Consider the following 16,147-nt stretch of genomic DNA (forward strand, 5'->3'; position numbering starts at 1 on the left):
GACGAGCAGAGACAGCCAAGAACTTCAGCTCTTTCTCTACCTTAGGGGATCTTTCCCCCGCATCCCCCCGCCCGCTTCCACAAAGCGATTTGGCCCCAGCGTATCTCAGCTGCTTGTGACAAAGGCCAACAAGAAGATGACGAAGGAGAAAGTGCTTCTCAAATTGTAAAGGATCTATGAATGCTTGGGGAGCTCGTCTAAAATTAAGAATCCCAGACCCCAACCCAAGAGATTTTTTAAAATATATTTTTATTGATTTCAGAAAGGAAGGGAGAGGGAGAGATAGAAATATCAGTGATGACAGAGAATCATTGATGGGCTGCCTCCTGCACCACCCCCCGCCCCCCACTGGAGATTGAGCCTTGTAACCCAGGCATGTGCCCTTGACTGTAACCAAACCTGGGACCCTTCAGTCTGCACACTGATGCTCCATCCACTGAGCCAAACCAGCTAAGGCCCGACCCAAGAGACTTTAACACAGTAGTTCTGGACCACACTTCACAAACGCTGGATGGCTGTGGGGGAAATACGAAGGATAATTCGCTAGTCATCCCAGCGGCCTCGGATTCATCCTGGCAACATGAAAGGGACCCACACACTCAGTGAGCCGCGGAGAGGGCACTGCCAAGGAGTTCTACGGAACTGCCCACGTTCCAGTTAGGAGAGACTGTGGCTCCAACCTGGATTATCTTACCTTCTACCCGGGCAGCCACCTGGGAGCTCAGGTAATCACAGACTTAGCCAAGTGCCCCCTCCACGCCCAACCATGAGCATTGTTTTTTTTAAATTATTACATCTTGTTGAAAACTTTAAAACTACACAAATGTACCCTGAGCCAACAGACTCTGACACTTCCGTTTCTGCTTGCCTGTTTCCCAGGCACCCTTGCTTTCCTTTGAAGAACAGCCCTGGTGATGTGAGCGAGAACAGGGGCCGGCGTGCGGCTGCTCATCCAAACCTGGCGGAAACAGACGCTCCAGAACTTGCCGGGGAAGCAGCTGCTGCCCGGACCAGCCCAGCCCACTGCCGGGCAGCCTCCCTGGAGCGTCCGACGTAATCCTCGGAGATGAGAAAAATGTCTCTGAACAGCAAAACCGAGTCCTTCCCCCAGTGAGAAGTGGTAGTCTGAAAAGGAAGCGTCTCTTCCTTTATTTATTTTTTTATTTTTTTAGTCCTAAAAGCAAGGAAGGAATTATTGGCCAAATAGCATCAATAGTGGGAGACGTCCACAAGTATCCTAGAGTCTTAAACCGGGGCTACGGATGGGTAGGTAGAGAAACAGTGAACACCCCTAAAGTCCTGTGGAAGGAGCCCAACCACTGTGGGGCCCCTGAGGCTCATTGCACAAATGTGTGAAATGGGAATATTCCCTCCCACCCCTCCTTGCGGGAGGTGGGAGGCTTGAAGGGCAGAAACATTCTGTAAAATGTTAGGCAATCGGGTCCAGAGGCAGGGAACATGGAGCAGAAAAGTACCAGATCCCAGGAGGGGGAAGGGGGAGAGGGAGAACGGAAAGAAATTAAACAAAGAACATATACCCAGATATGCATAACCGTGGCCACAGACAGCAGTGTGGGGAAGGCCTGGGGTGGGATGGGGTGGAGGGGAGCCAAAGGGGGAGGGGGGGAGAGGGCGACATCTGTAATACTGTCAGCAATAAAAACATGGTTCTGAATGTTAGGCAATAAACACATATTTTTTATCACTGATTATCATTCCTGTAAGCTTTTAGAAATTGAAAGAGCAAGTAGTTGCTCTACCCATTAATGACCTACCCATTGCTCCTTAAGTTACTCAGCTAAAGAAACCTATTAAGTGGATGAAATTCATCAGTACTTAGTAACCAAGTACAGAAGGAATATTTGTGCCTAAGGAATCTAAATGTAAAATGCCCTCGCCTTTTATCATACATTATTATGAAACAAAGAATAGAGATCACTATCAGGAAGTACAATACTTTTAATGGCCACACAGAAAGATTACCCAAGGAATGACTGGTTATCCTATTTACATGGCAGAGAATGTATCGGGAACTGAAAAGAAGAAACACTTGGAAATTTAGCATTGTGGCAGGAGACTGTACATAAAACCATCCTCAGCTCGTGTGCGCCCTTCCGTCCCTCAGTATCTTTACAGTAAAAACTCTCTGGCTTCCAGTCAAGATGACAAAGTAGGTAAGCACTGTATTCCCATCCTCCCAAAACTACATCAAAATGAAAGCTAGACTACAGAACAACCACTACTCAGAACTTCCTAAAGTCTAGGCCAGTGGTCGGCAAACTCATTAGTCAACAGAGCCAAATATCAACAGGACAACGATTGACATTTCTTTTGAGAGCCAAATTTTTTAAACTTAAACTATATAGGTAGATACATTGCTATTAACTTAATTAGGGTACTCCTAAGCTGGCCTTTGCTAAAAACTCAAGGGGCCAAAGAGCCGCATGTGGCTCGCGAGCCGCAGTTTGCCAACCACTAGTCCAGGTGAACGGAAATCCGTAACTAAGAATGTTCAGCAGAAGCCACCTGGAGACTGGGAGGAGGGGAGGAGATGCAGAAGGGGCTGGACCACAGAACCTGGGACAGTTAACTATTGGGAGAGAGCCCAGCCAGCGTGGCTCAGTGGTTGAGCGTTGACCTATGAACCAGGAGGTCACAGTTCAAATCCCAGTCAGGGCACATGCCCAGGTTGCGGGCTGCATTCCCACTCGGGGGCATGCAGGAGGCAGCCAATCAATGATTCTCTCTCATCGTTGATGTTTCTCTCTCTCTCCCTCTACCTTCCTCTCTGAAATCAATAAAAAATATAATTTTTAATTGGAAAGGATATCTCAGCTATGGAGGTCCCCCCTGAGAGAGCCAGGGGTCCCAGCCCCACATCAGGGCCCCCAGCCCAGGGTTCCAGTGCTGGGAAGGGAAGTCCCCATCACTTCCGGCTGTGAAAACCAGCAGAGATTGTGGCTGGGTGAGACAGAAGGCTGCTGGAGTCCCAGGCAGTTTCTCTTAAAGGGCCCGCATACTAACTTAGACTCACTCACTCTGAGCTCGAAAGGTGCCAAGGACATATGGGAAGGAACTGAACGGTCTGGCATCAGGAGGGGCAGCTTTCCCCCAGACAGAAGTGCTGGCAGAGGCCACTGTTCCTTTTCTGAGCCCTCGCCTCACAGATCCAGCAGGCAGGTGCCATAGCTGAGTCTCCATTAACCTGGCTAACACTGTTCACGCCACCCCAAGGCCCAGCCCTGCCCAAACTGCTGGCCCACCCCAGCTGTTTCCCCTGGCTTTTCCATACATACAACCAGCCTGCCTTGGCTCGTGCTGCAGACTTAGCAAAAATCTCGCAGAGGTTCACAGGCCCCAAGCAAGCAGCATCTGGCCTTGGTGTGCCCTGTACCTCTGGCTAAGCAACCCCAGGCCCGACACTACAGCCGCCAGCCTTGGTGCACAGCTCCTGGGTACCTCCAAGCCCAGCACGAGGAGCAGCCATCTGCAGATCAGCTTATGCCAGGTGGCCCTGGGCAGGGCACAGGCAGCAGCTGATCTTGGCCTGCACCTCCAGGTGGGAGGCGGGGAGAGCAGAGCGTGGGAAGCCAGTGGACAGCTTCCAACCACAGCGAAGCACCACCCGACCACACCACACGTGGCACACCCAAGGGGCAGACTCAGAGGGCATCAGAGCCCTGCTGAATGAATCCAGCTCTGTGGGGGCAGCCCCTGCTTAGTAAATTGGTTGCTTTCTGTAGGTGCCCCAATGAGGGATCGAACCCACAACCCAGGTATGCGCCCCGACCGTGAAGGGAACCAGCAACCTTTTGGTGCACAGGATGATGCTTAACCGACTGAGCCACTCCAGCCGGGCTATCAGCAATTACTTTAAATGCAAGTGCATTAAATGCTCCAGTCTAAAGACATACAGCGGCTGAGTGAACAGAAACCAAAACCCTTCCACACGCTGTCTACAGGAGACTCACTCCGGATCAGAAGACACGGGTACAAGCCCACAGGTTCCATTTGTGGGACCTGAATTCCACCCACAGTCCGTTTGCACAGCAGGACGCAGGGATGGGAGGAAGAACAGAGCTGCTTCTCGGAGAGCAAATCCCATCAGAGGTCTCTAGCGAGCATTTGTAGTAAACAGAGAGCTGGCTGGAGGGCAGGCTGCTCTGTGGTGGGAACTCCCACCTTCCTGCGGCCACGTGCTCTTTAGGAACTGACGTGCCACACACACCGTGGTCAGCACGGTGGGAATCCGAAGCAAAGGCCAGGGGAACAGCAAGGAGACCCCCCCACAGGCCTCACACCCAGACTGCCTGCCCAGGCCCGCACTCTGCCCTCGCTCTGGAAGGCTTGGGGCCCAATCAGCTGCCGTATTCTGAGTAGACGCACCTCTCAGGCTCAGTTCACCCAATCACAGCTCATCAGATGGACCTATGAGCGTGGGTGCACACCACACACACACACCATTCCACACACCACACACACATCACACATCACACATACCACACACACACACCACACACACACACCACACACACACACCACACACACCACACACACACACACACACACCACACACAACACACACCACACACACACCACACCACACACACCACACATACCACACACACACACCACACACCACACACACACACACACACACACACATGCACGCACACACACACATGCACACACACACTCACAGGGAAGGCCTGTCCAGGAGCGTGGAAGCATTAACACGGAGGCAGTGCCTTTGCTCCCTGTGGGCACATCACACGGAAACCACAGAACAGAACTGACAGGAAAGCGGCCCCTTCTGCCTGTTCCTTTATTCTGGTTACCAAGTTTTGCTTTTGAGACCCACTCGCTCCCATTAAGAGAACCTGTGGTGTGGACGGTTAGATGGACCCTGTCCCAGGACCGGCCAGTCGGGGGTGGAACGGCCCGGTAACGGGTGGGATGGCTAACCGATGAGGGTATAAGCAGGGAGATGCCGGGAGCCACCGCAAGAAGAGAGCAATGGCTGAGCATGAAGCCAAGCAGGGAGCAGAACGAAGAGGCAGAGCGAGCCACTGCCTGACAACATCATTTCACATCAGCGTCAAGCCCTGCCTGAGAGCAGGACACCCCTAAACTTGGCATCAGTGAGAGAATGAATTCCCTTCCCTGCTTACGCCACTTTGAGGTGGAATTCCCCCTCCAAACAAAAAGAAGTCCTGTTTCATACATGAGAGCTTTGTCAGGAAGATGGGAGGGAAATGAGGAGAGTTCATGATATGATTTAAATGTTTAATCAGCATTAGTTTAGCGGGGTGGGGAACCTTTTTCACTTGAGGGCCATACAAAATTATCAACTTACGTGGGAAGAGACCAACCAAAGAACCTGTTGTCTGCATATACTCACAGCCCATGGACTCGGACCACAGGGTGGTGAAGGCCTGGGGCGGGGGGCGGGAGGGGTGAGCTGGGAGGAAAAGGGGACATGTGTAATACTTTCAACAATGAAGTTTGTTTTTAGGGCACTTGGTGCAGCACAATGTCCACCACTGAGCACAGTGGCAGAGAGCCTCTCCCAGGGACCCCGGCAATTCTAGAATCCCATGATCCTTTGCTTCCTATTTCCACTTAATTGTGGCTATTCATCACTGAGCTTCCTTGGTATGAAAGGAAGACTGGGAGATCTTTCAACAGCATGTGCTGAGCGTGCGAATGTGTCTTCCTCCCAGAAAAAGACCCATTTTAAACCCAAATCCCCAGGACATATAATGACCTCCAGTAAAATGAGCAACATCCCTTTCAAATGAAAGTCCTGATTGTTAAAAGCGATATACACATATCAGACAAGCTGAAAGGAAACTTCATTTAGTCATTTCTCTTGACTCCATGGTGTCTTGATAACTTGCCATTCTATGCAGTGCTCTACACTGACATTTATGGTTATAAAGTGGGAAAACAGCAAAAAGTATGCACACAGGTCAAGCTGTTTATATGTAAATCTGGAAATATAGAATAAAATCATTACAAATTGACAAAAGTGTGTGGGGCGGTAACAAATGATTCCCCGCAGGCCGGACATTGCCCACCCCTGGTTTAAGTAACTTAGAGCATCACATCTACACCCGGGCAGGCCCGCGCTCATCCCTGGACGTCTTTCTGAGACTCCGGCCCACCCCACTTGCACGGACACATTCCATTCACCAGCAAGCCGTCAGCCATTCGGGCTCCGCTCCATTTAACTTCAGGGAGCAATCATATACCCATCCCTTGGCTTCACGTTCTTAAGGAGATGCATGTTTTGATCCCAAGTACTGAGAGAAATCGAAAGCCACTAAAGAGATTATTAAATTCTAAGACACCCAAGAGAACTCATAATTCCTCTAAATTAAATGCTATGCATTCCTTCCAGTGAATTCCAACATCAAAAAAAAAAATAAAATCACTTACTGTAGCAAAACTCAACAGTTTCCAACTGACAGGATATGTTAATATTTTCAAATAAGGTGAACATATAGCTCTTATACTTTGATTAAGGTGGATTCTTTAAACCCACATCATGTTGATGATGAGCTGTTTATGCTCACTGCTGTAAGAAATTCACAGGTCAAGAAAAGTGTGCATCTTTGTGAGTGTATGTCCTATTGTAGCTACTTTTTATGCAAATAAAGGCTCAGTGTATCCCTCTTCTCCATCCTTTCAGGCACAAATCCCGTGTGCACTGAGATTCTCCGAGGACCGCCCCAGCTCCTGTCCTTATTAACCAGGCCAGGGAGAGAGCCAACAAATGGCTGTCTTCTCCTCTAGCTGCCATCACCGTTGGTTTACTAAGGATGACCGTGTGGATGACTTGATGACTAGTCCAGCACAGTGTCGGGCAGACGCTCCGTAAACATAGTTTTGTGGATTTAGTTCACTACACTTGTCGGAATGTTGCCAGGATACCTGGTTTGTGACCTTGATGTCACTGTTTGGTTTCCAGCGTCAAGGAAAGTTCTGGAAAGGACTATTAGAAACTTGGTGTCTGCCCCCACTTCGAGAACAAGGGTCCGGAAACAGTTTCTTGTGCATGAGTTTTTCAGCCTTTGTAAAATTGACCCTGCAATCCTGACTACAACTATCTGGCCCAGGGGTTGGTGTTTGACCTAAAGGTGTCAGCTCTAGACCGGACATGAAATAGACCATTGGCCTTCAAGGTGGCCGGGCATGAGACCTTGGGATGGATAAAGTGTACTCAGTGGTGATGAGGCAACTCCATCAGACCCTTTCTCAGGGTGTTTTAATGCAGCTTGTATAGAGAGCCATCATATAGTGGAAGAACAGGAAAAAAAATTAAGAGAAAGTAAAAACGGAACTTTTAAGCCATGAATAACAGGCTATGAGGACTCTAGGGGAAAGTTAGTATATAAGAGGAAGAGAGGAGAAGACCCAGCAAGAAGCTAAGCTATCAGGCAAGTGCTACAGCTACTGTGTGGTCTGAAATCCCCTTTACAATTCATCGTGAAGAGAGAATGAATCGCCAGGCCACATTAAGAGACAGGCACTGTGAGTTTCTCAGCTATCTTTCTCTCTAACAGAAAACTAAGGTTGTCAGTTATCAAAATGGACTTTAGAAATGGGCTCGTGTTGTTGAAATCTGAGATGCCCACGACTTGTGATTGGCTAGAAATATTCCAGGGGCACCCCACCACTCCACGGAGGGGCATAACTAGCACGTTCCCGAGGCTGGACCCGGGAACAGGGCCTCAGGCCGGGTTCCACGCTCGCGCAGTTTATCTGGACTGCGTTGAACTGAATCCTGCCCCTACAAAGTTATCGTATTTGCCTCAGGTGAACATCTTAAGCAAATAAAAGAGTCCTGGCTGGTTTGGCTCAGTGGATGGAGCATCGGCCTGCGGACTCAAGGGTCCAGTCAAGGGCATGTACCTTGGTTGCGGGCACATCCCCAGTGGGGAGTGTGCAGGAGGCAGCTGATCGATGCTCCTCTCTCATCGATGTTTCTAACTCTCTATCCCTCTCCCTTCCTCTCTGTAAAAAATCAATAAAATATATATTTTTTAAAAGTCTAAAGAGGCAGAGACACAGATCTCATTAAACTCACAAAATGGGGTGCAGGTGTATTTTTATGCCCTCTTATAAACAAACCTTTGTTTTCATAATGGGGGACGGAAGGAATGGGTGGGAAACCTATCGCCCTCGCCTTCCTCTAACCACTGGGTGCATTATTTGCGGTTGTAGAAGCAGGTGCTGTTGCACAGGGACTGGAAAGTGAAGTGGCCTGAACAAGAGGCATATTTATGTCTTAACATTGCGTAGTCCGGAGGCAGGCAGCCCGGGCAGGAGGAGCTCACATTCCTAGGCCGATGACTGTGTCAAGTCTCACCATGTCCCGGGCAGCAGGGAGGAGGAGAAAGAAATGGAGGCGCACCCTTCCCCGTTGGCGAACCTGTTTCAGATGCTCATGCCTCGCTTCCAGGGCAGCAAGGAAACGCATTTCTACACCAGCCACGGAGGGCACCTGAGCGGGACGATGCTGTCCTACATGGTTTGGGCGTCTCCTTCCCTGGGCGGCTCCCATCATCTGAGAAAACCTGCCTGAGGCCTGGCCTGCATGGATGAGGTTAATGAGAGAATGCACCTCATTGCTTAAGGGACACTGATACATCCACGGTGACGTCGCTACACGAAACGCACAGGTGTTTACAAACAGAGAAAGGCCAAAGAGAGAAAAAAATCAGGGCTCTGAAATATAACTAGGTAACCATCCTATTAAACAAACGCTAGATGGCCTGAGAACAAGCCACATCCTGGTTTCTAGCCTTCTTCCGTCGCCTTAATTAGAGACTCCTAAGTCCCATGGGGGAACGTCGCTGTCCCTGCTCTACTTTGAAAAAAACCCCAAACAGGTCACTGCGATGGGTGGAGCCACTGCGTGAAAGATAAAGTGCAATCCTTACTCCTCCGCTGGGGCTCCCGTAACCAGCACCACACACCGGCTGGCTTTAGGCAGAGCCCGCCTCGGTGCTGGGGGCGAGAAGTCCACAGGCACGGTGTGCAGGGCTGGTCCCTCCGAGGGCTGTGAGGGAAGGGTCTGGCCCAGGCCCTCTCCTTGGCTGGTCAGATGGCCATCTTCTCGTGTCTTCGCCATGTCTTCCCTCAGTGTTGAAATGTCCCCTTTTTAGAAGGATCCCAGTTATATTGGCTTAAGGTCCACCTTCGTCACCTCATGGTCACTCGATCACCTCGGTGAAGTCCGTATCTCCAAATCAGCCCTCATTCGGAGGTGCTGGGGGTTAGGACCTCAACTTATGAATGTTGGGGGCGGGCACAATTCAACCCCTAACACACACTCAGGAGCCCTTTAAATCCGAGACCAAAGACTGCATCCTCACTATGGTCACTGCCTCCTTTTTTAAAGCCTTTTTATTGGAAAACATCATAGATACAGAAAATGCATGAGACATAAGGACACAATGCAACAAATAACTGCAACGGGGACACCTGTGGGGCTGCAATTTGGCGGAAAATACAAAGCACTGCCTGTAGCTGGGAGTCCTCGTGTGCCCGCCCCTTCTCCATCACACATCCCCGCCTCCTCCAGGAGGGTGGCCATCATTCTTTCAGGGGAATGACCTTCTCCCTTTCCTTCGGAGTTTTACCGCCGCTGAGTACATCCCAAACAATATGGTTGGGTTTGACCTATTTTTTGAACCGAATGGGAGTAGAACTATATTGTAATATGTTATTTGGGGTCTTCTATTCCAGATTTATCCATATATTTACGTTTTTTAATGGTTGCAAAAATATTTCATTAACCTACATCCAATCTGGCCGGTAAAAAGCATATTTTCTCTGACATGTACCATTCTTATTCTTTTTTTAATATATTTTATTGATTTTTTTACAGAGAGGAAGGGAGAGGGATAGAGAGTTAGAAACATCGATCAGCTGCCTCCTGCACACTCCCTACTGGGTATGTGCCCGCAACCAAGGTACATACCCTTGACCGGAATCGAACCCGGGACCCTTGAGTCCAAAAGCCGACGCTCTATCCACTGAGCCAAACCGGTTAGGACCCATTCTTATTCTTTTTAAACATTCCCACATCCTTCAATGTCTACATCAAAGCCATACCAGCACATAAAACTACTCTGACTAAAACTTATAGTTTTTTTCCTGACCAAAAAAGAAGGTACTTTTTGGCTAAAGTTTCTATCTACCTAGGCAGATTCTAATAAAAGCAATTTGCTTCAGCATTGCCTCCACAGGCATTTCCCCCAGAAAAACTGAACAAGAAATGATTCTCACAGCAAAGCATATTTACCAATGGGCCTGATATGTTTCAGGCCATGCTATAATATTCTAGGTTGCACTGGATCCCCGGGCCATTTCTCACAAGGTGTGTGACCCACCAGGTAAAGGCAAGAGAAGGCGTGAGTCAGAGGTTGAGGGGATCGTCATTTGTCAACGTCTAAGGTGACAGTCTTCACCGATGAACACGGGACCTTAGAGCAAAGAGGACAATGGAACATACTGGGCTCTGCTGATCTCGGGGGCTTGCCCAATTTTCGTTGGGTTTTCAAAGGTTGGAGATCTGCTCCTGGGTCAGTTGTACTGGAGATCTGCTCCTGGGTCAGTTGTACTGGAGATCTGCTCCTGGGTCAGTTGTACTGGAGATCTGCTCCTGGGTCAGTTGTACTGGAGATCTGCTCCTGGGTCAGTTGTACTGGAGATCTGCTCCTGGGTCAGTTGTACTGGAGATCTGCTCCTGGGTCAGTTGTACTGGAGATCTGCTCCTGGGTCAGTTGTATTGGAGATCTGCTCCTGGGTCAGTTGTATTGGAGATCTGCTTCTTCGTCAGTTGTATTGAGATCTGCTCCTTCATCAGTTGTACTGGAGATCTGCTCCTGGGTCAGTTGTATTGGAGATCTGCTCCTGGGTCAGTTGTACTGGAGATCTGCTCCTGGGTCAGTTGTACTGGAGATATGCTCCTGGGTCAGTTGTACTGGAGATCTGCTCCTGGGTCAGTTGTACTGGAGATCTGCTCCTGGGTCAGTTGTATTGGAGATCTGCTTCTTCGTCAGTTGTATTGAGATCTGCTCCTTCATCAGTTGTACTGGAGATCTGCTCCTGGGTCAGTTGTATTGGAGATCTGCTCCTGGGTCAGTTGTATTGGAGATCTGCTCCTGGGTCAGTTGTACTGGAGATCTGCTCCTGGGTCAGTTGTATTGGAGATCTGCTCCTGGGTCAGTTGTACTGGAGATCTGCTCCTGGGTCAGTTGTACTGGAGATCTGCTCCTGGGTCAGTTGTACTGGAGATCTGCTCCTGGGTCAGTTGTATTGGAGATCTGCTCCTGGGTCAGTTGTACTGGAGATCTGCTCCTGGGTCAGTTGTATTGGAGATCTGCTCCTGGGTCAGTTGTACTGGAGATCTGCTCCTGGGTCAGTTGTACTGGAGATCTGCTCCTGGGTCAGTTGTACTGGAGATCTGCTCCGGGGTCAGTTGTACTGGAGATCTGCTCCTGGGTCAGTTGTATTGCAGATCTGCTCCTGGGTCAGTTGTATTGCAGATCTGCTTCTTCGTCAGTTGTATTGAAATCTGCTCCTTCATCAGTTGTACTGGAGATCTGCTCCTGGGTCAGTTGTATTGGAGATCTGCTCCTGGGTCAGTTGTACTTGAGATCTGCTCCTGGGTCAGTTGTATTGGAGATCTGCTTCTTCGTCAGTTGTATTGAGATCTGCTCCTTCATCAGTTGTACTGGAGATCTGCTCCTGGGTCAGTTGTATTGGAGATCTGCTCCTTCATCAGTTGTACTGGAGATCTGCTTAACTGGACAGTCTGGGTATGCTAACCCTGTCTGCCTGCTTACCTGTGCTCAGGTGGAACCTGACACTAGCTTGATGAACTCATCTACTGGTTAACGCGCAGGCCATGCAGATATAGAGTGACTTTATAATCTTCCACAGATGTTATAAACTTAGATCCTCCCAGGCTTCATTTCCTGGTCTCAATAACCAGTTTCATTTTCTAATTCCAACCTAAATTCAAGTCCTAACAGCGATGTGATTCCCTACAAAACGAATCACAATTAGAAAGTTGTTTTCTCTACTGCTCTAGACGTCTCTCTATGGAGTAGAAATGAACTAAATAAAAAGGGAAACTAAGAAATTACTTCAGCCACGACATTTTCGCTGGAAGTTCTTTAAATAATAAAATAGCTTCTCCTATATTAAAGGGGTTCGGAACAGGCCTCCCCAAGATGTGCTGCTTTGGCCTGTGAATTGTTTTGAGCTGAAGGCAATCGGCACCCTGCAGTACTAGTCAGTGTCAAGTCATCTAAATGTAGTCTCAGGTGCCTCTCTTTCAATGGTAAACATGATAATGAATTTCCTTTAAACTTAGATGTGCAATAATTGCTCCCTCGTTTGGAAGAGAATGTGAATTGAAAGTCACGTTACCTTTTGAGGAAATAATCATGTTATTTAGTCGTGCATTCTTTTCATCAGCCCCTGCGATCTGACTTCTGGGCGCGAATTTTGCCTGAAACTCTCCTCCCCGCGATCATCACTGACTTCCTTCACACCAGATGCACTACTTCTCATTCTTCCTTGATTTCCTTGTCCCAGCATTTCTTGCTGTTGGCGATCACTCTTTCTTAACATTCACTATTCTACAGCTTTCATGACAATAACCATCCTAAATCACCTCTCCCCTTTCCTTCCCTTTTTTGGTTAATTCACATAAAACCCGGAGCCTAATAGGAGATGAGCACAGCAGCAGGTCCTACAGGTAAAGAAGGCATGCCCCGTCCTTGAGGGAAAAGATGCAGGAGACTAACACTCCTGCCCAGGCTGACGGCAGAGTACCAGGGCGAGAGAGTTAGGCTGGAAATCAGAATTGAGTATTTAGGGTCAAAGAAGTCTTCTGGAAGGATGTAATGCGGTACAACCAGGCTCGGGCCAGACACATTTCATTCCCCAAAGTAGCCCTCGGGCCCTCAGCTGCCTGGAAATCCTCCTAGCTTGTCCCAAGGCGGCTCTCTGGTCCACGTCCATGACCACTGCTTCTTCCTTCCTCCACTCTCCTCAGAACTTCCAGACAGCTCCATCTGTCTCACTCACAGACGATGAGCTGACCTTCAACTTCACAGAAAACAAATATAGTCCGTTAGCAGAGACGTCTTCTATTGAAAGAGGAGACGCAGAGCACAGAGGACGGCACAGAGAGCTATTGTATTCCCTAACTCACCTTCTCCCAACACGATCGCTCTGAGAGGCACAGGGAAGCCCTTGCTCCCTCTGCTTCCCGGTGTCCATCCGTGACCCCACTCCTTGGCGGGAGCCCCGAGCTCCCTCTCCTCTTCCTCTGCCGCTGGCCGGGGTCGCCACCGTCTGGTCCCTCTGCCCTTCCCTTCCGAGGAACAGGGCGGAGGCCAGAAGGCAGTAACGGGGAAGCCACCTCCTCCTCAGAGAATCGGGAGGAAGGCACCCCAGATCCAGCCTGAGACCGCAGCGCCTCGGCACAAGCCTGGAACCCAGAAACCTCTCCCCACCTCCCTGCACCGACCGGAACGGTTTCCGTTAGCCGGCGTGGCTCCAAGCCCCAGAGGAGTTCGCTGTGGCGGGGAAGAAGGCTGTTACGTGTCACCATAACTGCCTCCCGGGAATCAAAGGCAGATACGCCGGGAGCTAACAACTGTTCCTGCAAGTCATGAGAGAACACAGTTCACATGCAAACCGAGGTTCTTCTCCGGAAACACCATGTGGTTCTAAGTCCGCTCACTTCTAGAACTGTGCGGATCACCTGCCACGATTCTACTGCGCCTGGAAGAGGTTTTGGAATCAAGTTCTTCGAAGTTGTGGGTTAGCAAACAAAAGTCAAAAATGTGAGTCTATAAATACAATTCCCCTATAACCTGAAGGTACCGCGGCCTGCAAGTTCATTCACTCACTCGGCAAATATGTATGCAGCGCCTATCATATGCCAGAAAACACAGGATACTCTGGGTACAGAATAAGATAGGTATGCCCACCGCTTAGACTATTGAGGAGACAGACAATAAACAAGTAAATAGAGCATCACAAATGGTAATAGATGCTTGCGTTACACCCTGCAATTAGACCACCCAATTGCCATCCTACTGATTAGCAGGATGAAGCAGTTACTAAGAAAACATGGTAGAAAATTGCAACAAATTGTTGGTCTAGGAGACATCTGCATTTAAACTCCGATAGGTCTTCAGGCTGCTAACTCACTAGACCAAAGGGAATTCTTATAGAGCCTCATAGACAATCAAATTGACACCCCATAGAGTACATGGGTTTTCAGCCAGACACCATCCAGGTGAGCCATCAACTCTATCCAACCCCTGCAAACCTCGGAGTGTCACTTCCACGGAACCAATAAAGCCTCCTCGGGCAGCAACCTGGGCATCTCACTCAGATGACTCAGCCCCAAGCCACACAGAGGCCAGGAAGCTGCTCAGCAGGAAGGCACCGCCCAGACCCCCCAGACAAGGGTGAGGGGTTTTTTATAGGATTTCTGAATAACATGGCAGAAAGCAAGCCTTCCCCTCGGCGCAGTGCCTTCTCGGTGACGTTTCCACGGCATTGGAAACTCAACACATGGCTCCACGACCTCCCAAAACACTGGAGAGGCATCTCCCACCTGAAGCCCTGAGGCCTAAGTGAATGAGTGGGTAATAAGACAGGAGAATCTCACCCACGTACCCCCAAAATGTGTCCCCCACACCAGAATCCAGGCTTTGCACACAGAGGGAAGCAAACTACTCCCTCACGCTGCTTTGTAAGGCAGCGGGGAGCCCCCTTATGCCCACACTTCCTTTCTGCTACCAATTCCACTTGAATTCCCACCAACTATACTTCCCAGCATGCCGTGTGGCTTTGGGGCACTTTGGTCCACAAACACGAAGTCAGTTGTTGGAGAAGGGAAGCCTAGAAGAACAATAAGCAGTAGACTCTGTGATGTGCAAAACTGCTGTGTTGGAAAATTACTACTGCTACTGTAGTAATTTTAGATCACCCAGAAATACATTCTCAACCTTATGAAATGAACACAAGGACAAGAGATCAGGGGGGAAAAAAATCCCTGCTTTGGACAACAGATCCATAAACAATAAAGACCACAGTAACAGGGCATATAGCACTCAGCCCTCCAGTTTAAAAGATAAATAAATAAATAAATAAATAAATAAATAAATAAATAATCTGTAAAGTAAACCCAGACTAAAGACACCAAGAATAAACAGCCTACATCAGGAATGCACAGATTTCCCCTCGTGTAAAACTAAGAAGGAAAAACAAGCAGAGGTCCTATCAAAACATTTATTGCATAAAAGACGTGAGTTCTACAGAAAATGTTATTAGATAAGAGCACACTTCAGGTTAATGGTAAAAGGAAGGACTGGATGATAAAATAAAAAAGAGGAGGAAGAGAAGAAAAAGCAGACACTGATTAAACACTTGGAAAGAAAATTCCGAACAAGAACCACTTAAGTTTAAAATAATCAGGGCATTCCGGGTATGTTTAAAATCAGAGACTCTGGGCTCAGAAGTGGCTCTGGGCTCCGAGTTGGGGAGAGAAAAGGGGGAAGGTTCTAATCAAATATTTGCAGCAAGAGCACTGATAAACTAGGGATTTTGTGCCGCACCTTCTAGCTTCCCAATGCACGCTGATGTTGGCCATAGAGCCTTACACTGAATTCTGAATCCTTTCTAAGTTGAAGAGGAACATTTCCTTTCCGGAGGGCGGGGGTGGTTACATGAGCAAGCCCCGCATGCCATCGCCTCCCTCAGGGAAAAGGATGCCACATACAGCAACCATCCGAACGTGTTTCCCTCACCACGAGCTAATGTCACTGCTTCACACCTCGCCGCTCTTTGCCCGGACTCCGGCTACATGCCGGCGTATCCTCTGCGTATACTGGAATAGTCTAAACTTTCCCGACATGTGATCCCTGCTGGCTGTGATCCGGGGATGAAGCCGCCCGGTGGGAAGCCCCGTGCCTCGGAGGGCCCATGTCTGCCATGGTGGCAGTGACAGATGCTGACCTGGCAAAGGATCACTTGGAAACATAGTTGATGGCAAAACTATCAGAAGCCACTTAAATCCCTCCTCCGTGTGGCCGGGGCAGGA

General features: G+C 49.0%; 1 protein-coding gene across 2 annotated transcripts in view; it reads right to left on the reverse strand.

The window, feature by feature from the left end:
* HECW2 (HECT, C2 and WW domain containing E3 ubiquitin protein ligase 2) overlaps nt 1–16,147 on the reverse strand; it is a 260,292-nt gene that overhangs the window by 223,730 nt on the left and 20,415 nt on the right. The gene's annotated exons all lie outside the window — the stretch shown is intronic.

This window comes from Cnephaeus nilssonii (genome assembly GCF_951640355.1).
Source record: "Cnephaeus nilssonii genome assembly, chromosome: 10".
NCBI lineage: Eukaryota > Metazoa > Chordata > Mammalia > Chiroptera > Vespertilionidae > Cnephaeus > Cnephaeus nilssonii.